The sequence below is a fragment of the Pleurodeles waltl genome, chromosome 2_2 (genome assembly GCF_031143425.1).
Source record: "Pleurodeles waltl isolate 20211129_DDA chromosome 2_2, aPleWal1.hap1.20221129, whole genome shotgun sequence".
Taxonomy (NCBI): domain Eukaryota; kingdom Metazoa; phylum Chordata; class Amphibia; order Caudata; family Salamandridae; genus Pleurodeles; species Pleurodeles waltl.
Genome location: NC_090439.1, coordinates 878,689,422 through 878,708,455, shown reverse-complemented (window position 1 = coordinate 878,708,455; position 19,034 = coordinate 878,689,422). Strand labels below are relative to the sequence as shown.

The 19,034-nt window shown below is 41.1% G+C and overlaps 1 protein-coding gene across 2 annotated transcripts in view; it reads left to right on the top strand.

The window, feature by feature from the left end:
• The window catches only part of RNF19A (ring finger protein 19A, RBR E3 ubiquitin protein ligase), a 482,643-nt gene that overhangs the window by 402,233 nt on the left and 61,376 nt on the right, over positions 1-19,034 (top strand). The window lies entirely within an intron of this gene.

Sequence of the window (19,034 nt, the reverse complement as noted above, 5' to 3'; positions counted from 1 at the left end):
CTTTTGGCATTTTTCAAAGCAGTAGCCCACTTTTCCTATTTTTGTGCTCTCAACCTACTTCCAGTTTGTGGGGGGAAACAGTATAAAACCGCTGGGGGATCCAGGAAAGCTATGTTTTCTGAACAGTAGAAAAAAAATATAAAATTCAGAACTCAGCAAGGGGTCATGTGTAGATAGATCCTTCAAGGTTTTCCCAAATAAAGTAATTGTTGAATAAAGAGATAGTGAAAATGAGTACAGAAAAACGATCTTTTGTGACAGTTTTCATCTGTAACCTTTTTTCACAATGGCCAATTTACAAAGACAGTATGCCATTATGACCTACTAGACCCTTCTAGTTACGGGTATATGTAGGGTTTGTAGGGTCTCCAAGAACCCACCGTTACACAGACACAACAGCTGAGCTGCCCTATAGAATGTTTTTTCATTGTATACGGAGTATATAACAATTTATATAGTGGAATATGTAGGGTGGATAATGAGTATCATGGAAACCTGTTTATTTCTGAAATGAGCACAAGATATGGAGTTTAAGAGCAGTGGTTATTTGTACATCTCTGACTTTGTGGGTACCTGAACTGGCATATGATTTAGAGGGTATTTTTAAAAATGTATTTTTTCTTGCACACTGGCTTGCATTTAAAAGGCACAAATGCAATACAATCTGATTGGTAATAACACATTTTCTACTATTATATGCTCCCATATTTCTTCCTATAAAAATGGTACCTCATTTGTGTGAGTAGGCCTAGTGCCCACGACTGGAAACAGGTCAAAACACAACATGGATGCATCATATTGTATTTTTCCACTGAAAACTGACCTTTTCTTCCAACGTGGGTAGCTGTGGATTTTGAGTCCTAGCTCAGCCGGCACCTAGGGAAACCTAGAAAATTTGTACATTTTTGAAAACTAAACACTTAAGGTGACTTTTATGGCTCTCACAAAGTTTTTAACCCAAACTTCAAACTTTGACAGGAAAAAAAATAAACACATTTTCCTCACATTTCTGTGATGTAAAGCTCTGTAAACTGCGAGGAGCCATGGGCTTCCTTTCTCCTGGCATTTCCCGAAGGTTCACAATAAAAATGGTACACCCCTTGTGTGAATCTAGTCCCCGCAACAGGAAATAGACCAAAAGGCAGCATGGATACATCACATTTTTCCACTCAAAACTGACCCTTTTTTTTTTTTTTTTATAAACTGGGAGCTGTGGATTTTGAGCCCTGGCTCAGCTAGCACATCAGGATACCCAGCAAACTTGCAAACCTCAAACATTAGCTTAAAAAAACACATTTCCTCACATTTTTGTGATGGAAATTTTTGGAATCTGCGGTGAGCCACAAACTTCCTTCCACCCAGCAATCCCCTAAGCCTCCTGATAAAAATGGTACCTCCCTTAGTTGGGTAGGCCTTGTGCCCATCACAGGAAAGGACACATAACATTTTTACACTGAAAAGTGGCACTTTTTTTTTTGCGATGTGTATAGCCGTGAAGTTTGCGCTCCAGCTCAGCCAGTACCTAGGTAAACTTAGCAAACCTGCACATTTTTGAAAATTGGATGCCCAGCAGTGCATGGTTTGCATGGCTCTTGCCAGGTAATTTTCCCTGTAAGCCTTTGCAAACTTCAAACTTCTACTAAAAACATTTTCCACACATTGCTTTGTGGAAAACTTCTGGAATCTTCTGGGAGCTACAAATTTCCTCCCACCCTAAGTTTTCACTGTCGTTTGTGGAATCTAGAAAAACAGGGGAGTCAAGGTGGTGTTTCCCTATGTGGATCCCACAAGGATTTCTTACCTATAATGCCTTAAAATGCTCAAACATTGCCTTACACGATGCAGTTTTCTTTCAGTTCTGTGATGGAAATTGACAGAATCCACAGTAATCTACAAAATTCCTACCACCCTACATTACCGTGCTTGTGCCAATAAAACCACTACCCTGTTTGTGTGGCTGGACCTAATGCATGTGGCAGAAACAGATCAAACCAACGTTGATAGGAGTTCCCTGGCGAGGGATTTATGATTGCAGATCATTGCAGCGGCATGGCATAATCCAAAGGTGTGCTTTTCCTAAGTAATCCATTTACCTCTATGGAACCGAGCAGCCCATTTTTCATTGTTGGCTTTATATACAATATACTCTTTTTTTGTGTGTTTGTGAGTATGGCCACTTTTTCCACACAATAAAAAGGTTTACTTCTCCTGAATTTTTTGTTTACCCCACCGGAACTGTCCGACTGCCTGAGCAGTTTATTATGCATTGTAGACACTGTTTTGAAGTACTCTAGCACATATTGCTTAGAGGATGTATTATTGAAGGGCCCAGGATTCCATAGTTTCTAGGGAACTTTATTCGGGCGGCGTTTGACCTGATGTGATCCGAAAAGTAACAACGGTTTGAAACATTGCCGACATCTCCCTAAGTTCCTTTCAAAACATGTTATGATTCACTAGGAGATATGATAAAGGAAGAGAAAGAATCTACTCTGATGTTTGTTTGATATAAAATCCTCTACAAACTTGGGATTGGTTCAGTGTCTTGTTCTATGTTGTGTTTGTGTGTGTGTGTGTGTGTGTGTATATATATATACATATATATCTCCACACATCTGTTCACTGTCTGAGCACTGCCTTGTCTGCACCAATTTTGATACATAATGAAATGTATAATATCCTTGTACTAAAAATGCGAAAATCATCATCATACAAGATATTGTGTCCGTTCCCTTTTTCTATAACAGGGGTGTCTAACTGTTTCTGTAGTGATAGCTACTTCTGATCACTGAATAGCATTGTGAGCTACCAAAGGCTTAACAACTTGCACAGTTTTACCAGACACCCTTGTTCCAGGCTTTCTTGGCTTTATGCCTAATGTCCATAGAGCCAGATACTATGGTTTGAACAAAATGCTTTAACTAGGGGCACTACGACAGGGCTGCTATATGTCTTAGGGAGAGTGGGGTTTGTGGATGTATAAACGTGTGCATGTAAATGTGATATATCTGTATGGGTAACTGAGAGCCTGTGTTAAATGTACTTATAACACAGTTCGCCATATGTGGCACAGTTTCACGTATCACACAAACATGCAACCATTTTTTTTTTAAATGGGAGAAATTTAAAGTGCCAAAATGTTCACAATTTGGAGCATTGTTCTACACTTTAAATTTCTCTCATTTAAAAAATGACTATTTTTCTGTTATAAATATGTACAGTGTTCTACTTGCCACTGGGAGCAAGAGGCCTGCTGTATGTAAATGCAACACTTTGGAAACAAACTGAGAACATTAAAATGAAAAGTTAACTTAATCATAAGGTAACTTATTTCAGTTTTCTTTGATTTAAAAGCATTGAGAAGCATCATTTGTTTTCTCATCTCCAGTACTGATTTGAAAAGTACTTTTATCAATGAGTTAAATAACTTAATGCTTCAATTCTTCACCTCTGTGCCTCGTCATGGGTCATCAAACCGACTCCAGCAGTGCTCCTTATCAGGCTATGCTATCTGAAGCCTGATGATAGTAATGTAAAATAGACGCTGCCTTCCCTTAACTTTAAAAGGGAAAATGTGACCCTATGCTTAATTTAAATCACAATCGACTGGTTGGAGACATCTGTTCTATAGCATTGATCATGATGCAAGTTACTAATTGAGTTTTCACACTTCAAAACAGAAGTAAAAGTGTCTGTGAATGAGTCTCATGGGGCATTTGTTTGACTAATTACTTTAGGGAACTTAGGGGAGTATTCCCCAGTATGTTTGCCTTAGTTTAAAAAATAGATATGCCCACTCAGTTCAAGGAATGTAAGCCTTGGAATGCATTAACGGACACCCCTAACTTACAATCACAAACTGGAAGGAGTTGGATCTAACAAAGTGAGTGCTCTGAAGAAGCACGAAAGAAACATTTTGCAAATGCAACTTTGTAATTATTATGTACTAAATATGACAGAGATCGAAAAACAACAGATATTTGAGTACCAAGTGTACTTAACTCTAGGCTATAATTTGCTGCAAGAAACCTAATACTTATGAATATTGTAGCGTTCATAAATATTAGCCCTATAAGTGCAGCCATCAGCCATTCCCTAATGCGCCTGTTGGGCATTGGCCAAACCTGGGGAGGACTGGAAAGAATGTTACGGTTTTTGCACTGCAGGATTATTATTTTTTAACACTAAGGGTGGGAGGGATACTGAATCACTTCCGTGTCTGACCCCGCCTCCCCCCTATCCAACTAATTCCCAAAACGATGTCCACATGTTTCAAGGCGACCTCACTGGAAAGGAAAGAGTCTACCTTTTTCAATGAGGCCTCCCTGAAACAGTTTCCTGGCTGTGATCGTGGTCGTTCTGTGTTTCACAGCCAGGAACCCCACTAGGCCATCAACAACTAGTATTTAGGGGGAGTCTGCCCTCATGGAGGATGGGCCTAACCAGACTCCACACCCCTTTCTGGGGCTCAAATAATTTTCTTTAAACTGTATTCCACTGGGTGGTGCAATTGCGTCCACAGAGAAAAGTAAAAAAAAGTTTACAAAAAAGAAATAAATATATGTATGTATGTATGTTTGGTGGCATGTGTAGCTGCAGATACACATGCTGTGCATTATCCTGCCACCTAATGTTGGGCTCGGAGTGTTACAAGTTGTTTTTCTTCGAAGAAGTCTTTTCGAGTCACAAGACCGAGGGACTCCTCCCTTTCGGCTCCATTGCGCATGGGCGTCGACTCCATCTTAGATTGTTTTCTTTCCACCATCGGGTTCGGACGTGTTCCTCTTCGCTACGTATTTCGAATTGGGAAAGTTAGCTAAATATAAAAAATTTGACGGTATTGTTCTCGCTCTGTACCGGGTTAGTGTTATCGTATCGACACCGATCGCAGAGGCGCTCCGGCGGCCCTTCGGGTCTTCCGCTCTTCAGCGGGGCCTGGTCGGCCCGAACGCATCCATCGACGAAGACTAATGGATCGGACCCCCTTCCGCTTCTGTCCGAAGTGCCACTCAAAGTATCCTTATACCGACCAACACCTGGTCTGTAATCTCTGTTTCTCACCAGAACACAGGGAGGATACTTGTGAGGCCTGTCGAGCGTTTCGATCAAAAAAGACCCTTCTGATCGAGCGAGAAGACTACAAATGGCGTCGACACTGAGAGAACAACTCGACGCCGAGGAGGAGGAAAGAATTTCCATCCAGGGGACGGACTCTGACGATTCCGAAAGTGAGCAAACCACGATGATGCAGAAAACGGTGAGTAAAACTGCCCCGTCCAAAACTCACACAAAGATCGTTAAGGCCAAGGGGACGCCACCACCAGCAGGCCATGGCTTAACCCATCGAAAAGAAGGTGACCAAACATCAGCACCGAAAAAGGCCAGAGATTTGCTGAAGACTTCTGACTCCAGTCGAGATTCCGGCACCGAACGATCTCGACACCAAGAGTTCGACTCACCCAAGGTGAGAAAAATAACGTTGGAACCAAAAAAGAAGCTCTTACACCGAAGAGCAAGGACTTTCCAGCCAAATGCATGAAAAGCACAGATTTGAACAGGAAATAAATATGGTTGAGCCAGACCATACGCAAAGGAGGTTGCATATCCAGAAAGAGACTGGAAAAATACAAACTCATCCTCCAATTAAAACAAAAAGAAAACTGGCATTTCAAGAGTCAGAAATGCAGCCGAAGGTGGCCAGAGAAAAACCACCACCACCAAGTTTTTCTCCACAACCTTCCCCACTACACTCACCACAGTTGTCTCCGGTGGGAACACCTCCTATGCATTCACCTACGCATACAGGGATGACGCAGGATGATCCTGATGCATGGGACTTGTATGATGCACCAGTATCAGACAACATTCCGGACTGTTACCCAACAAAGCCGTCACCTCCAGAGGACAGTACTGCATATACGCAGGTACTATCAAGGGCAGCTCCGTTCCACAATGTAGCAATGCACTCCGAGCCAATAGAGGATGATTTCCTCTTTAACACCTTGGCATCCACCCACACTTCCTACCAGAGTCTGCCAATGCTCCTGGGCATGCTCAAACATGCAAAACAGGTATTCCAGGAGCCAGTTAAAGGAAGGGCTATCACGCCTAGGGTGGAGAAAAAATACAAGCCTCCCCCAACAGATCCGGTGTTTATAACACAGCAACTTACACCAAACTTGGTGGTTGTAGGAGCAGCAAGAAAGAGGGCAAACTCTCAATCGTCAGGAGACGCTCCACCGCCTGACAAAGAGAGTAGGAAGTTTGACGCAGCGGGCAAACGAGTGGCAGCACAGGCAGCCAATCAATGGCAGATTGCAAACTCACAGGCCCTACTTGCTCGCTACGACAGGGCACACTGGGATGAGGTGCAACACATTATACAACACTTGCCCGAAGAACACCAGAAACGTGCCCAGCAGGTTGTGGAGGAAGGACAAGCAATATCCAACAACCAAATAAGGTCCGCATTAGACTCGGCAGCACGAACGGTCAACACTGCGGTAACCATTCGCAGGCATGCATGGTTACGAAGCTCTGGATTCAAGCCAGAAATCCAACAAGCAGTGTTGAACATGCCTTTTAACCAGGAACAATTGTTTGGGCCGGAAGTGGACACAGCAATTGAAAAATGAAAGACGGACACGGCCAAAGCCATGGGCGCGCTCTACTCCCCACAGGGCAGAGGCACATTTAGAAAGCCACAATTTAGAGGGGGGTTTCTAATGCAAACACCAGAGCCTTCCACATCGCAAACCAGACCCACCTATCAGGCACAATACCAGAGGGGAGGGTTTCATGCCTCATATAGAGGTGGACGATTCCCAAGAGGAAGGGGAAAGTTCCAGACACCTAAAACAAGCCAAACCAAACAGTGACTTCAATGTCACAAAACCGCAACACTTAACACCAGTGGGGGGAGACTTACCGCATACTATCAAAACTGGACACACATTACTACGGACGCATGGGTCCTAGCCATTATCCAACATGGTTATTGCATAGAATCCACAAATTTCCCGCCAGATGTGCCCCCAAGGGCACACAATATGTCCAAACAACACTTAGACCTATTACAACTAGAGGTCCAAGCATTATTATAAAAACAAGCAATAGAGTTAGTACCCAACCATCAGCAAGGAACAGGCGTCTACTCACTATATTTCCTAATTCCAAAGAAGGACAAAACGTTAAGACCTATATTAGACCTCAGAACCCTAAATCTCTTCATCAAGTCGGATCACTTCCACATGGTAACACTTCAAGACGTGGTTCCCTTACTAAAAAAGGAGGACTACATGTCAACGTTAGATCTCAAGGATGCCTTCTTTCACATACCCATCCATCCTTCTGACAGAAAATACTTAAGGTTTGTAATACACGGTGTACACTATCAATTCAAAGTGTTACCGTTCCGGATAACAACAGCCCCAAGGGTATTCACAAAATGCCTTGCAGTAGTAGCCGCTCACATAAGGAGACAGCACATGCACGTATTCCCATACTTAGACGACTGGCTAATAAAAACCAACACTCAACAAGTGTCTTCTTCACACGCAATACGTTATAGAAACTCTACACAAACTAGGGTTTTCTGTAAATTACCAGAAATCACATCTGCAGCCATCCCAAATACAACAATACTTGGGAGCAACACTCAACACACAAAAAGCGATTGCCACTCCAAGTCCACAAAGGGTCCAAGCGTTCCAAAATATAACATCAAGCATACAGCCAAACCAACACTACCCAGTAAGGTTTGTAATGAAACTTCTAGGCATGATGTCTTCATGCATAGCCATTGTCCCACACGCGAGATTACACATGCGGCCCTTACAACAGTGCCTAGCAAAACAATGGACACAAGCACAGGGTCAACTCCAAGATCTAGTGTTGATAGACTGCCAGACACACTTTTCGCTTCAGTGGTGGAACCCTATAAATTTAAACCAAGGGCGGCCATTCCAGGACCCAGTGCCTCAAGATGTGATCACAACCGATGCTTCCATGATGGGGTGGGGAGCACACCTCAACAAGCACAGCATACAGGGACAATTGAACAATCAACAAAAACAACTCCACATAAATCATTTAGAACTGTTGGCAGTGTTTCTAGCATTAAAAGCATTTCAACCACTAATAGCCCACAAACACATTCTTGTCAAAACCAACAACATGACAACAATGTATTATCTCAACAAACAAGGAGGGACACACTCGTCACAACTGTCTCTTAGCACAAAAAAATTGGCATTGGGCAATTCACAATCACATTCGCCTAATAGCACAATACATCCCAGGCAGTCAGAACCAGTTGGCCGACAATCTCAGTCGAGATCACCAGCAAACACACGAATGGGAAATTCATCCCCAGATCCTACAGGATTACTTCCTACGATGGGGAACACCAAAAATAGACCTATGTGCAACAAAAGAAAACGCAAAATGCCAAAACTTCGCGTCCAGGTACCCACACCCTCAGTCCAAGGGCAATGCATTATGGATCAGTTGGCCAGGGATATTTGCTTACGCTTTTCCCCCTCTCCCACTCATTCCTTATCTGGTAAACAAACTAAGTCAAAACAGAATCAAACTAATACTCATAGCACCAACCTGGGCTCGCCAACCGTGGTACACAACACTGCTGGACTTATCAGTAGTACCTCACATCAAATTACCAAACAGGCCAGGTCTGTTAACTCAACACAAACAACAGATCAGACACCCGAATCCAGCATCGCTCAGTCTAGCAATCTGGCTCCTGAAGTCTTGGAATTTGGACACTTAGACCTTACACATGAATGTATGGAGGTCATTAAACAAGCTAGAAAACCTACTACAAGACATTGTTACGCAAACAAATGGAAAATATTTGTTTACTACTGCCACACTAATCAGATCAACCACTACATGCTTCCACAAAGGACATTGTAAGCTACTTATTACACTTACAAAAGTCTAAGCTAGCATTCTCTTCAATTAAAATACATCTCACAGCAGTATCTGCCTATCTGCAGATTACACATTCAACATCGCTTTTTAGAATCCCAGTCATCTGAGCATTTATGGAAGGACTAAAAAGAATCATACCCCCAAGAACACCACCCGTACCTTTGTGGAACCTTAATATTGTATTAACAAGACTCATGGGACCACCATTCGTACCCATGCACTCTTGTGAAATGCAATACTTAACTTGGAAAGTAGCCTTTCTATTTGCTATCACATCACTTAGAAGAGTAAGTGAGATACAAGCATTTATTATACAAGAACCCTTTATACAAATACATAAACATAAAGTGGTTCTCCGTACAAATCCCAAATTCCTACCAAAGGTCATATCGCATTCCACTTAAACCAAACAGTGGAACTCCCAGTCTTCTTTCCACAACCAGACTCAGTAGCCAAAAGAGCCTTACATACATTAGACATAAAAGGAGCACTAATGTATTACATTGACAGAACAAAACAATTTCGTAAAACAAAACAATTGTTCGTAGCCTTCCAAAAACCTCATGCAGGTAATCCTATATCCAAACAAGGCATTGCCAGAAGCATAGTTAAATGTATTCAAACTTGCTACATTAAAGCAAAAAGAGATCTACCTATTACACCAAGAGCGCATTCCACTAGGAAAAAAGGCGCCACAATGGCTTTTCTGGGGAATATACCTATGACAGAAATTTGTAAGGCAGCCACCTGGTCTACGCCTCATACATTCACGAAGCATTACTGTGTAGATGTGTTAACAACACAACAAGCCACAGTAGGACAGGCTGTATTAAGAACATTATTTCAGACAACTTCAACTCCTACAGGCTAAGCCACCGCTTTTTGGGGAGATTACTGCTTATTAGTCTATGCACAGCATGTGTATCTGCAGCTACACATGCCACCGAACAGAAAATGTAACTTACCCAGTGTACATCTGTACGTGGCATGAGACGCTGCAGATTCACATGCGCCCTCCCCGGGAGCCTGTAGCCGTTACTAGTTGGATGTAAATTCTAAATTTGTAAATAAATATTATTTTAATACACATTATGTACATACATACCTACTCCATTGCATGGGCGCATCTAGTATATTCACAACTCCTACCTCACCCTCTGCGGGGAAAACAATCTAAGATGGCGTCGACGCCCATGCGCAATGGAGCCGAAAGGGAGGAGTCCTCGGTCTCGTGACTCGAAAAGACTTCTTTGAAGAAAAACAACTTGTAACACTCCGAGCCCAACACTAGATGGCAGGATAATGCACAGCAAGATGTACACTGGGTAAGTGACATTTTCCACACACACACACTCACACTCACACTCACACACACACTCACACTCACACTCACACTCCTGGTCAGTGACGAGGCGAATTCTTAAGCGGTCCGGCACGGGTTCCAGGAGCCCAAAATCTCGCGTGTAACAATTTCATAATCCAGAAAAGGATAACCGGACACCATGACCATGCAAAATTACATTTATTGACGCGTTTCGGCCGTAGCCTTGCTCACAATACTCCTCAAATTCATTCAAAGCACATATAAATCTAATTTATACAACATAAAGAAAGGACTAATTTACAAAAAACAAGCTCCTAAAGAGGGAAAGCGTGGCGGCCATTTTGAACTGTATATTTTTATTTCTTATAACGTAATAAAATGTTAAAGGCAACACAACATATTCAACACTTTTGCCTATAATATTGAACTGTATTTATCTTTATATTACCTTCAGTTTGTCAACCTATAGTAATAGTTCATAATAATGCAGGTTAAATATATTTGCCCTCTGTAATTTTTAAAGATGTTATAATTCTTTTTATTAAAAAAACCATAATAAATCCACTTAGTCCCTCTGGCTATTTTTCAATTAATTTACATAAAATTTACGTAAAAATATTATCTTCACATTAAGTCCCTAATCACCCACTCTTAACTCCAATATAAATCTAAATTCAATTCTAAAAAAACCATTAACAGTGTTATAAAACCTAGATATTTTTTTAAATATTTTAAATATTACAAATGTTTTGAATATTTTATTTATTTTGTTTTAAATATCTTAAATATTTTAAATATGCCTCATATATAAATAAGACTAATTGGAAAAAATAAGACCAATTGAAAAAAAAATCTAAATTGTAAAGAACCCAACTGCAATGGCTTACTCTTGTCCATCTTAACTACTTATTATTCCGTTATTTAGATAGACATCCCATTTAAATATGTGTACAAGCTAGCCATGTGCGGTGTGGGAACCTGTGTAGTATTGGTATTTATAGGAAGTTTCCAATTTGCAGACTTAGCTTTTTGTCTATTTATCTATTTATTCTGAGATTTCTGAATATATTTAAATATTTATAATTATTTAGATTGAGGTATTACTTATATATAGTAAGGATACCCTACTATTGTTAGCTATTTAAATGGGATGTCTATCTAAATAACGGAATAATAAGTAGTTAAGATGGACAAGAGTAAACCATTGCAGTTGGGTTCTTAACAATTTAGATTTTTTTTCAATTGGTCTTATTTTTTCCAATTAGTCTTATTTATATATGAGGCATATTTAAAATATTTAAGATATTTAAAACAAAATAAATAAAATATTCAAAATATTTGTAATATTTTAAATATTAAAAAAAAAATCTAGGTTTTATAACACTGTTAATGGGTTTTTTAGAATTGAATTTAGATTTATATTGGAGTTAAGAGTGGGTGATTAGGGACTTAATGTGAAGATAATATTTTTATGTACATTTTATGTAAATTAATTGAAAAATAGCCAGAGGGGATAAGTGGATTTACTATTGTTTTGTTAATAAAAAGAATTATAACATCTTTAAAAATTACAGAGGGCAAATATATTTAACCTGCATTATTATGAACTATTACTATAGGTTGACAAACTGAAGGTAATATAAAGATAAATACAGTTCCCTATTATAGGCAAAAGTGTTGAATATGTTGTGTTGCCTTTAACATTTTATTACGTTATAAGAAGTAAAAATATACAGTTCAAAATGGCCGCCACGCTTTCCCTCTTTAGGAGCTTGTTTTTTGTAAATTAGTCCTTTCTTTATGTTGTATAAATTAGATTTATATGTGCTTTGAATGAATTGGAGGAGTATTGTGAGCAAGGCTACGGCCGAAACGCGTCAATAAATGTAATTTTGCATGGTCATGGTGTCCGGTTATTCTTTTCTGGATTATGAAATTGTTACACGCGATATATATATATATATATATAAAAAAATGTTTTTCGGGCTGGGAGTGGTCAGCCATCGCAGAAACAATAAAAGTTAAATAGTAAAACCATAAAATAAAAAAAGTTACGTTGTTAGGGGTTTGGCTCTCTTGTTATGTGGGCCACCCTCCTGTTGGGCCGATATTTGTTTTGGAAATGTGTGCTTTCCCTGGGGGGCTGATCGCGATCACATTCATTTTTGACACACAGGGTAGTCGGTGAGAATGTAGCATATGTCCTGTCCACCGTTAACTGCAGTGCTGTGACTGTAAGACACTTGTCATACAGCAGACTGAACATCCGCCAAGTTCTGAAGGAGGATGAACAAGGTAAGTAAGCAGGACAAACGTTTTACCCAATACTTGTAGCATTGGGTGCAGAGTTTTCTGTAATGTTGTTATGTGATTGTTTTGTAATGCACACTATCACCGGGAGGGTATCCTCCTACTGACGCAGGAGCAGTGCAGGCTGATCCATAGATTAACCTAGCTGAAGCGCCAAGTCTTCAGGTTTGTGTGGAGTGCAGTAATTTTAGAGATGGCGCATATGTGTAGGGGCATATTCTGGAGCCAATCACTTCTCCTTGTTTTGGCACTGCATATGCATGGCATGTGTGCGAGTACGAGTCAGGATAAGCAAAGGTGTCTGAAAGACTTCTGAAATCTGAGGTGGTATTGAGATATGCAGGGCAGTGCGGTGTGAGGCTTTCAATGCGTGTGTCAGAAGTTTAAAAAGAGCTCTGAAGAGGGGGTCAGTGAAGCTGTTTGAGGTGTAGGGTGTGTGCATGTTGGGATGTCGAGGACGGAGGCTGCCTGCTGCATGCTCTATGGTTTGGAGTCTTATGCTTAGTAAAGTGAGAGAGTAATTCAGTATCGGGGTAGTGTGGCGCCAATGGGTTTGAATCTGTAGATGAAGTGATGGCATATAGACCTGTCCTTCCTTGACTATCTGCCTTTTAACTGTACGATATCCCTGTGAAAGCACGTGGTTTTCCTACTTATTCATGTCTTTGTACTCATCAAAGTCCTGACTAATCCCATATACTTGCCAAGTAAATGTATACCTTCCTTCCCTAGCTACTTAAAACTCAAGCCAATACTAGTTAAGGTTGGGCAACAAGGTGGAGCTGTTGAGTGTGTGTGTGTGTGTGTGTGTGTGTGTGTGTGTGTGTGTGTGTGTGTGTGTGTGTATGTATGTTCGATGGAATGTGTAGCTGCAGATACACATGCTATGTATTATTCCGCCATCTAGTGTTGGGCTCGGAGTGTTACAAGTTGTTTCTCTTCGGAAAAGTCTTTTTGGAGTCACAGGATTGAGTGACTCCTCCTCTCGGTCATACTGTGCATGGTCGTCGACTCCATTGTTAGATTGTTTTCTTCCTGCTGTCGGGTTCGGACGTGTTGTAGAAAACTCCCTTAATCGTCGGTATTGTTTCGATTGTGTTTCCACCTAGCCTTGAACCAGTAGTACAGTCAGAAACTAGATTTCGCCCTTCTGGGAGCGTGTGCCGATTCGGGCCTGTTCGAGCTTACTGAGTCAGCCTGATGGACCGGTCTCAATTTTGATTTTGTCCTGGATGCTGCGTAAAATTTCCCTACACAGATCAACACCTTGTTTGTAATCTGTGTCTTTCTCCCAGTCACAAAGAAGATCGTGAGGCCTGTCGATCGTTTCGATCCAAGAAGACCCTGCATGATCGGAGAACCTGAAGATTCGAAATGGCGTCGAAGGGTACGGAACAGGCGCAGACAGCAGTCTCAATCAGAGACACCGACTCCGAACAAGAATCGGAAGAAGATAGGCCTAAAACTGCTGGACAGCACGTGAGTACGTCTGCTCCTACGCCCACTTATAAAAATTAATCGAAGGCCTTGGGTACACCACTGCCAGAGAGCTATGGTTCGACCTGCAAGAAGACTTTCGTCAACCGACCTTCAGGTTCGACGTCGAAAAAGGCCACTCCGTCGGTATCGGAGTCTAGTAAATCCATTAAGAGTTCTACTTCAGACTTGAGCAAGCGTCCTTACTCCTCGGAGTCGAAGCCTCGACACCCTGCTTCGGAGCCGGAAAAGGCGGCTACCATCTTCGGAGCCGAAAAAATCTCACTCAGAAGAGCAAGACTTTCGAGCCATCTTAAACAGAGCTCAAAATCACTGCATGAACAATCTTATAGACCTTCTGATGAGGACACTGAGATTCAGCCTATCCTTGAGTTATGGATGAAAGACAATCAAGGATCCACATCCATAAAGAGACTTGCAGATTTGTTACTGCACTGCTTCTACAAACCAAAAGGAAGTTGGCTCTTCAAGAACAATTAGACACTGCTCAACAACCAGCAAAAATGTATAAACAGGAGGAGAAACCAGTGCCTCCCCATACTTCTCTACCTCATTAACCAAAACTTTCTTTTTTGCCTCCACCCACTAGCCCACCACCTTTACCTTAACAAACTCATTAGCAATATTCACATGGTGCTACAGTTGATCCTTGGGATCTATACGACCCAGATCCTATTCCGGACAATGATCATGATTTATACCCTTCTAAGCCTCATCCACCAGGGGACACTACTACATACACGCAGGTTGTGTCCAGGGCAGCACCAGACCAAAGGGTGCTTATGCACACTGAGCCCCTAGAAGAGGATTTTCTGTTTAACACACTATCCTGCAACCACTCAAGATATCATTGCCTTCCTATGCTACCTGGCATGGTTAAACATGCAGACCAAATATTTAGTGAGCCAGTCAAAGCTAGAGTAGTAAATCCACGCATTGATAAAAAGTATAAACCTGCTCCTACACACCGTGATTATATTACACACTAAGTTCCTCCAGACTCAGTGGTAGTACGTGCGGCTAGAAAAGGGGCTAATAACCAGTCATCAAGGGATGCTCCTCCCCCTGAAAAGGAGAGTAGGAAATTTGATGCTGCTGGCAAGAGGGTAGCCACACAGGCTGCCAAGCAATTGCCAATTTGCAAGCCTTGCTAGCAAGGTACGATAGAGCCCACTGGGACGAGATGCAGGAACTCATACAGCACCTCCCAAAGGAACACCAAAAAAGGGCACAGTAAATTGTGGAACAGGGTCCGACCATAAACAATAAGCAAATAGGGTCTGCCCTTGATGCTGCAGGTACAGCAGCTAGAAGTGTCAATACGGCCATTACTATACGTAGATGTGCGTGGCTACGTTCTTCTGGTTTTATACCAGAAATCCAGCAGGCAGTGCTCAAAATGCCTTTTAATATAAACCAATTGTTTGTCCCTGAAGTCGATACGGACATAGAAAAACTGAGGAAAGACTCAGACTGCCAAAGGAATGGGAGCATTATACACAACGCCCAATAGAGCCTCCTTTTGCAGACAGCAGTTCAGAGGAGGATTCAAGCCACAGTCCACTGAGGCTTCTACCTCCCAGGCAAAGAAAGGGCAACAGCAGGTCCAGAGAGGAGTATTTAGAGGGTCTTACAGAGGCCAGTACTTTAGAAACAGAGGCAAGTTCCAAACTTCCAAACAAGCCACTACCCCACCTAAACAGTGACTTATTTGCCATCCCTCAGCCCCACACATCTCCTGTGGGGGGTAGACTGCAGCAATTCCACTCCCATTGGCAAAATATCACCACAGACCATTGGGTATTGTCAATTATCCGCGATGACTATTGCCTAGAATTGGTTTCTACCCTTCCAAACATTCCTCCACGTTACCACAAGCTGTCCCCAGAACACAAGGTTCTATTACAGCAAGAAATACAATCGCTACTACTAAAACAAGCAATAGAATTGGTCCCACATTCTTCAAGGAATAAGAGTATACTCACTATACTTCCTCATTCCCAAAAAGGATGGCACTCTCAGGCCCATCCTAGACCTCAGATCCCTAAATCTATATATCCTGTCAGAACACTTTCACATGGTAACTCAGGATGTTATTCCACTACTACAAAAACAAGATTACATGACTGCACTAGACCTCAAAGATGCGTATTTCCATATACCCATCCATCCAGCTCACAGAAAATACCTAAGGTTTGTGATAGCGGGGAAAGCATTATCAATTCAAAGTTCTACCATTCGGCATAACAGCTCCAAGAGTATTCACACAATGTCTAGCACTAGTGGCAGCCTACCTATGAAGACAACACATACATGCCTTTCCATATCTAGATGATAGGCTAATAAAATCAAGCAATTTTATACAATGCCAACAACACACTCAATACGTAATAGAGAGTCTACATACACTAGATTTCAATCTCAACTACCAAAAATCTCATCTTCAGCCAGCACAGGTGCAACCTTACCAAGGTGCTATTTTAAATACGCAAAAAGTCTTAGCCTATCTGAATACACAAAGGATACAATCTTTCTAAAATCTCATACCACAAATGCGGCCAAAACAACAATACACTGTAAGATTTATCATGAAACTATTAGACATGATGGCATCCTGCATAGCAATAGTACTGCATGCAAGACTAAATATGAGGACACTACAACAGTGCTTCAGAGAAATGGTCTCAAGGACCGGGCCAATTGCAAGATCCAGTGTTGTTGGACCGCCAAACGCACAAGTCCCTTCAATGGTGGAATCTCAGCAATTTATTGAAGTAGCAGTCATTTCAAGACCCTGTGCCTCAGACCACAATAACAACAGATGCATCAATGTTAGGTTGGGGAACTCATGTCAACAACTTTACCATTCAAGGGGAATGAGATTCAAAACATCGAAATTTTCCCATAAACCATTTAGAATTATTAGCTGTGTTCCTTGCCCCAAAAGCGTTTCAACCCCTTCTCAAACACAAACTTGTTCTGATAAATAGACAACATGACGACCATGAATTACCTGAAGAAACAAGGCGGGAAAATTCATCTTAAGTGTCCCTTCTAGCCCAAACAATATGGAAATGGGCTATTCACAATCACATTCATCTATTAGCAGAATAAATTCCAGGAATACACAATCAGCTAGCGGATCTCCTAAGCAGAACGCACCAACAGACACACAAATTGGAGATTCACTCTCTGGTACTTCAACAGTACTTTCAAAAGTACTGGGGCACAAATCCACCCCTTCCCTTTCTGGTCAACAAACTACGTCATATCTCTCTCATCATGAGACTCATAGCCCCAATGTGGGCACAACAACATTGGTACACAACACTCCTAGACCTGTTACTAGTACCTCATTCCAAACTTACAAACAGACCAGATTTGTTAACACAAAACAAGGGACAAATCAGACATCAAAATCCCAGTGCTCTCAACTTAGCCATTTCACTCCCTAAGTCATAGAATTTGGATACTTACAACTTTCATTAGAATGCATGGAAGTTCTCAAACAAGCATGTAAGTCTACAACTAGACAATGCTATGCTAACAAATGGAAAAGATTTGTTTACTACTGTCAATCTAAAAATACTGACCCACTTACAGCATCAATACAAGATATTATATGCTATTTACTTTATTTGGAGAAATCAAATCTGGCTTTCTCATCCCTTAAAATCCATCTTACTGCAATATCAGCATACTTGCAGACTATTCAACATACCTCTCCTTTCAGAGTTCCAGTTATAAAAGCCTTCATGGAAGGATTATAATGTATTATTCCCCCTAGAACAACACCTGTTCCTACTTGGAATCTAAATATTGTACTCATCAGACTTATGGGCCCACCTTTTGAATCCATGCATTCTTGTGAGTTTCAATTCTTAACCTGGAAAGTTGCCTTCCTGGTAGCCATCACTTCATTGCAAAGAGTTAGTGAAATACAAGCATTCACTCTTGAATAACCTTTTTTCCAAGTACACAAACATAAAGTTATATTTGGAACAAATCCCAAATTTCTGCCAAAAGTGGTATCACCTTTTCACATAAACCAAACAGTGAAATTGCCAGTCTTCTTTCCACAGCCAGACTCAATTGCAGAAAGAGCCCTTCATACTCTTGACATTAAAAGAGCTCTAATGTACTACGTAGACAGAACCAAACAATTCAGAAAAAACAAAACAGCTTTTCTTTGCCTTTGAACAACCACATAAAGGGAATCCTATCTCTAAACAAGGGTTAGCAAGATGGATTGCTAAATGTATACAAACATGTTACATTAAGGCAAAAAGACAACTTTTAATCACATCCAAAGCACATTCCACTACAAAGAAAGGTGCATCTATGGCATTCTTAGGAAACATACCAATGGCAGACATACGTAAAGCTGCCACATGGTCTACTCCTCATACATTTACAAAACATAATTGTATAGATGTATTTTCAAAGCAACAGGCCAGTGTTGTTCAAGTTGTCTTAAGAACATTATTTCAAACAACTCCAACTCCTTCAGGCTAGCCAACACATTTTTTTGGAAGAGTAACTGCTTTGTAGTCTATGCATAGCCTGTGTATCTGAAGCTACACATGCCATTGAACGGAAAATGTCACTTACCCAGTCTACATCTGTTCGTGGCATGTAGATTTCACATGCACCCTCCCTCCTCCCCAGAAGCCTGTAGTCGTTTCTAATTTGTACATATGTATATACATTTACATTCGCATGGACATCTATTTTTACTTACTATTTCTATACAACGTTTATATTACTATACTCTATCACTCCTTCCTACACCCTTTTGCAGGAAAACAATCTAACAATGGAGTAGATGACCATGCACAGTATGCGCGAGAGGCGGAGTCAATCGATCCTGTGACTCCAAAAATACTTCTTCGAAGAAAAACAACTTGTAACACTCCGAGCCCAACACTAGATGGCAGAATAATGCATAGCA